This window comes from Aricia agestis, chromosome Z (assembly GCF_905147365.1).
Source record: "Aricia agestis chromosome Z, ilAriAges1.1, whole genome shotgun sequence".
Taxonomy (NCBI): Eukaryota; Metazoa; Arthropoda; class Insecta; order Lepidoptera; family Lycaenidae; genus Aricia; species Aricia agestis.
Window position 1 is genome coordinate 23,624,405 of NC_056428.1, and position 6,000 is coordinate 23,630,404.

The 6,000-nt window shown below is 34.1% G+C and overlaps 1 protein-coding gene across 1 annotated transcript in view; it reads right to left on the reverse strand.

The window, feature by feature from the left end:
* Positions 1 to 4,034, reverse strand: part of LOC121739435 (ecotropic viral integration site 5 ortholog) — a 74,486-nt gene extending 70,452 nt beyond the window's left edge. Inside the window, exon 1 of the mRNA XM_042131915.1 lies at positions 3,943 to 4,034. The gene's annotated coding sequence lies outside the window, so the exon portion shown is untranslated. The remainder of the gene's footprint in view (positions 1 to 3,942) is intronic.
* Positions 4,035 to 6,000: the final 1,966 nt, after the last annotated feature.

A 6,000-nucleotide genomic window follows, 5' to 3' on the forward strand; every position in this document is an offset into this window, starting at 1 on the left:
ATTAAATGACCTTCGCGGTCCGCACGTTTTATATAAAAAAAATATTAAACAAAGGTAATTACGGAAATTACAAAGGTATTTATTTACTTACATATAGCTTACATATCAATCAGAAAAGTGTCAATTTTTGTAGCTATAATAGCTACATTATCATCTCTCTGCTGCAACTTGCAAGCTATTGATAATAAATCCTGGAGATGTTCATCAGTAAGACGAGACCAACATTTATTTTTAAAGGAAGTTCATCTTCGAAAATGCTTGGTCCGCACACAATGGGTCGGCGGTCCGCCATTTGGTGACCCCTGCACTAAATCCATACTTCCTTACTTATCTATATAATATTATAAAGCGGAAGAGTTGGTTAGTTTGTTTGTTTGTTTAAACGCGCTAATTTCAGGAACTACTGGTCCGATTTGAAAAATTATTTCAGTGTTAGATAGCCCATTTATCGAGGAAGGCTACAGGCTATATTTTATCGCGCTAAGACTAATAGGAGCGAAGAAATAGAGGAAAGTATGGTAAAAACGGGAGAAATTATTTGAAATGGCTAACTTGAACGCGCTAATCTCAGGAACTACTGGTCCGATTTGAAAAATATTTCAGTGTTAGATAGCCCATTTATTGAGGAAGGCTATAGGCTATATTTTATTACGCTAACACTAATAGAAACGAAGAAATAGAGGAAAATGTGAAAAAACACGGGGGAAATTATTTGAAAGGGCTTATCTCACGAACTACTGGAGAAATTTTTCTGTTATTTGGCTCAGATAAGAAGTAGACCACGTAAAGGATCAGAGGCTATTTTTGTGGACTAATTTGTCTGTGAAATATCTAATTTACGCGGGCGAAGCTTCGCGGAACGTTATATTTCGCGTGGTCACGACATCACGCGTAAACGGCTAGACCCATTTTGCTGAAATTTGGTATAAAGATACTTTGAGTCCCGAAAAAGAACATAGGATACTTTTTATCCCGGAAAATATACGGTTCCCGCACAATAAACTTTTATGATTCTCGCCTAAACTATTTAATCTAAGTATTTTCATGAAATTTCGCATGGAGATTGGAGATACTAATTTGAATCTGAGACAAGGAATGTTTTTTGTCCCGGAAAAATGTGCGGTTCCCACACAATATACTTTCTGATTTGCGCGTAAACGACTCAATCGATGTACGGGAACAACTATAAACTATAGTCCACGCGGACGAAGTCGCGGGCAACAGCTAGTAATATTATAAACGCGAAAGTGTGTCTGTCTGTTACCTCTTCACGCCCGAACCGCTGAATCGATCTTGCTGAAATTTGGTATGTATATACTTTGAGTCCCGAGAAAGGACATAGGATACTTTTTTTACGCGATAAACTAATTTTGGAGCAACGGAGTTGCGGGCGCATCTAGTGTCATACATATAAATTGGTATGGTAGTTTCCTGTACAAGCAAAACAAACCTACCTTCTCATATTTGTATTATTAGTTAATAATAGGCTTATATACTATTAGGTACTATTTTTATTAGGCTTAGGTACTAATAACAAAACTGTTCAACCAGCATGCCTAATGTGGCTAGCCTATAAAAAGGTTAATTATTGTCTCTACAGATAATACAAAGTGCCAACGGAATCCGTTCTTGTGTACAAAATCAACTGTAATTATTGTGGTCCATTTTTTCTGAATACTTTAGTAGATTATAGTACAAATGCAAAACACTTCCGAATGTTGTATTGAAATTTTTAATCTTTAAATTCTTCAGAATTTGAAACAAAGTAGAAAATAATGGTAGGTAATGGAAAGCAGAATGGTCATTTTAGGTGTAAACAAAACGCTTTAATCATAATACATAATATGTATTTTCAGATATTATATTATCTGGTCTTTAGACATTCTTGTCTTAACAAATTATTAAAAGCTTGCTATCCCGTAGCACAAACAATGGTTGCAGTCAGTCTCGAGTTGTAATAATTTTCTATTATATCAATATAAAAAGTAGATGTTGTCTGATTCTCCACCCTAGCCAATATGCTTGCTAAGATTCACGAAAATCAGTCGAGCTGTTTCAGAGGAGTCCAATTATGCACACCGTGACACAAGTTTTTTATTTATTATTAAATGTTATTTAATATAATCACTACATAGGCATTTAATTTTAATGCCATGACATTATGCCAGATCGAAATGTGTTCAATGCCTGTTATGTAAAAGCAAATCTCTGCCAAGACATGAAACCGGAGTCAGTGGACAGAAATAAGATATCAAAATAGTACAAAGGATGCAAAGATATTATATACAAGCTATCCAATAGAAAATGATGTAAATAAATGTTTTCTTGCTTTATTTTTCAGTTTTTAGATGAAACATAACATTTTTAGCTCTCAATTTGACTAGGATAGTCAGTTTGTAAACGGACTACATAATGAAGGATAATATAACAGGAATATCACTCTACACCAAAAAGCCAACCTCTTATCTGTTTATAGCCTAAAGGCTGAAAGGTTTAGAAAAAAGCCAAATTGAAGCACTAGTGAATAGATGAACTTCACTCAAAAAACTGGATACTGAGCATTAGACAAACACAAATGTGACAGTGACTACACAGCTGTCTTTGAGTAAAACTCAATTACTTAATATAAAACATGGGCAATCATAGTCCATTTTTTGTTCTTTAACCCATCAAGCCCCATAAGCTCACCAGTGAGCGAGACACAATAGAATAACAATAGATATCCAAGAATCCACAATCAAAGGATTAAACCAGTATTCAGCAAACTTTTTGTGTTCAAGGTACAGCTATAAAAAATAAAATTTTTGGGGGTACACAACACATTAATTAGCATACATATTATGGGGGTGCTTTGTTTCTACTTCCCATTTTTTTTGTTAATGGTCCTGAGACAATTATAGCCTTTTTATTGGTTCTTATAAACTAGGAATTTGTAGGTAAAATGACATTTTTTGTGGCACACCAACTACTGACCTTGGTACACCAGTTTGCCACGGAACACCTTTTGCGGAACTTAATTATAGATTAATAAATTCAAAAAACCATATTATGTCAAGTTGAACTCTAATGTTGCACTAACTGTTTGTAGAGTGTATTATCAAGGAGGGAAATACAAATAGATTTCTTATAAGCTCAAAAGGAAACGAAAACAAAAAAGAGAAAGAACTGATTCTCTAAATCCCGTATTATTTAATTATGTCCAGTCCAGGTTCACTAAGGACTCTACAGATTACGATTTCTGATGAGTCATGTCAGTCACCAGGAATCACAGATAGACAGCAAGGCACATTCAAACACTGGGCCTTGAAAACAAAGTAAAAGCAACCATTTCAAGTTCCTCTGTGTAGAAACATGCAACATAGTTAGAAATCAAGATTTTATATGTAGACAAATTGGGGCAAGTTACAATTCTAAAAACATTTAAAAACTTACATGGCAAATAATATTACGGTACTTATGTGATACCTGTCTTTTCTGCACTTAACATTTTGTTTAACAATGTTTTTAAAAGTTAAAATTATTATAAAAAGATAGATAATACTATATTACATGAAATTAATATGATTCGTGACTTTAAAGATTGGTAACTGTTTTATAATGTATATTAACACGAATATAGCCAACCTAATGTGGAAATACATAATAAATTATTATGAAGTTTTTCTCTCGTGTGTATAACACATAAGTAGAACGAAAAGTGTTGGAATATTCTGCTTTCCATCGTAAATAACTTTTTAAAACTCTAATAAACTTTAAAAGATCTCTGTTTCACCTGTTTTCGAAGATGCCACGGAAAAATATTAACTGACTTACTAACAACAGTGCTCTACATATTTTTTACACACAACAGTTACTTTCTCAAAACTACCTTAAAATGTTTTTAGAAAAGATATGTATCAAGACAAATAAAATATTAAGAAAAGCAATGAAAAAAACACTTACATTACGTGAAGTAGGCACTAATAGGCAAGGATATTTTATTTGTTTTAATAAAAGTTTATAAAATTTGTTGGAACCGCCCAGCTGGCAGACTTGTAGGTATTCGACACTGATGACAGCGTTGACACTTGACAGCTTATATTTTTTTTCTTTTAATGGCACTTCGGCCATAACCATGGCCAGTGTCGAGTACCTCATATATATATATATATATATATATATATATATATATATATATATATATATATATATATATATATATATATATATATATATAGGGTTTCGGGGTGGTAAATCGATCTAGATAGGAATCATTTTTAGAAAATGTAATTTTCATCGAATACCGAGCAAAGCTCGGTCAGATAGCTAGTAATACTTTATCTTTTTATTTAATATAAATTATTTTTAACTTATAAAATATAATGGCTTGTTAAATCAGAATATATACTTACAAGAATTGCTGGTTTAAAGATATAAGATAGTATAGAATATGTAGTCTAACGGCCGTTCCCAATATTTGATCTATCTCTGGTTTTGCCCTACTAGAGATAGGAATAGCTCAGATTAGACATTAGATACATATATATGCGAAAACGAAACGAAACGAAAATGCGTCCTAGAAGATAGTTCATTAATAGAAGTAAAGAGAAAAGTTAATAACTGGCTCAAAACTCTAGATTATCAAGAAAAAGAACAATTGCTACGAGAGATATATAGATAGACAACCCACACACACACACACACACACACACACACACACACACACACACACACACACACACACACACACACACACACACACACACACACACACACACACACACACACACACACACACACACACACACACACACACACACACACACACACACACACACACACACACACACACACACACACACACACACACACACACACACACACACACACACACACACACACACACACACACACACACACACACACACACACACACACACACACACACACACACACACACACACACACACACAGCGCGCACTTTAGTCAAAATCGCGGGTGGCCTGGCCATTTATCATTAGTTACGGTATATTAATAAGTTCAAAGCCCTAACGTATAACAAAATGGCCAAGCCACCGATTTTGACTAATGTGTAGAGTTTGTAGATTTTTCTCGTGCGGCTGACACATTATAATATTATTATCACATATTTTGCCGCGCTTTAGTGTAAAATTAAGGTTTTTAGATTTAGGGCTGAGTAAGTAAGGTTAGAAACTTGGCTCTACATGAGATCTCACTACTTTTTGACACGACGAACTATAATATTATTATGTTCTCATCTTGGCAACATTTTTACATGAAAATGTTTTTGGTGGGATTTCATTTCTTATTGTAAGCTGGTTTACGTTGTTTTTTCTCTTAGTTCATTTTTTAGGGTTCCGTACCCATAGGGTAAAAATGGGAGCCTATTGCTGAGACTTCGATGTCTGTCCGTTTGTCTGTCTCCAGGGTGTATCTCAAGAACCGCTATAGCTAGACTTCTGAAATTTTCACAGATTGTGTATTTCTGTTGCCGTTATGGCGGCATGTGTCTTAATTGACCTTGCTCCCGGCCCTTATTTAGTGTCGATTTTTAATTCTCTTTTTTAGGAACAAACTAAGTTATTAATTAAAAGTGAATATTTAATTCTAACATAAACTAAACATCCACTTTTTGAGTGTCATTAAATTACTTCGCTTCGCCCAAGGCTGAACTTGAAACCCCCCCCCCCCCCCTTCTCTCTTCTAAATGCGTCGCTAGAATTGTTACGTCAGCTGGTACCGACTTCAAAGTGATAAAGATTGAGTAAAGATATAGTTGAGGCTTAGGCCAATCCTATAAAGGGCACTTAAATAGAGTAAGAATTATTATTTTATACTTTTTAGAGGCAGTTTACTATGGAAGTCGGATTAAATTTTTTATTTAAAAATAATTATTTGCTATTTTTTCCTTTTTATAATAATAGATGTCGCTGCTGGTCTTCTACATCGCGATATAGGTTGCACGAATAGTTTCATATAGTTGTTAATGCACTGTAATCG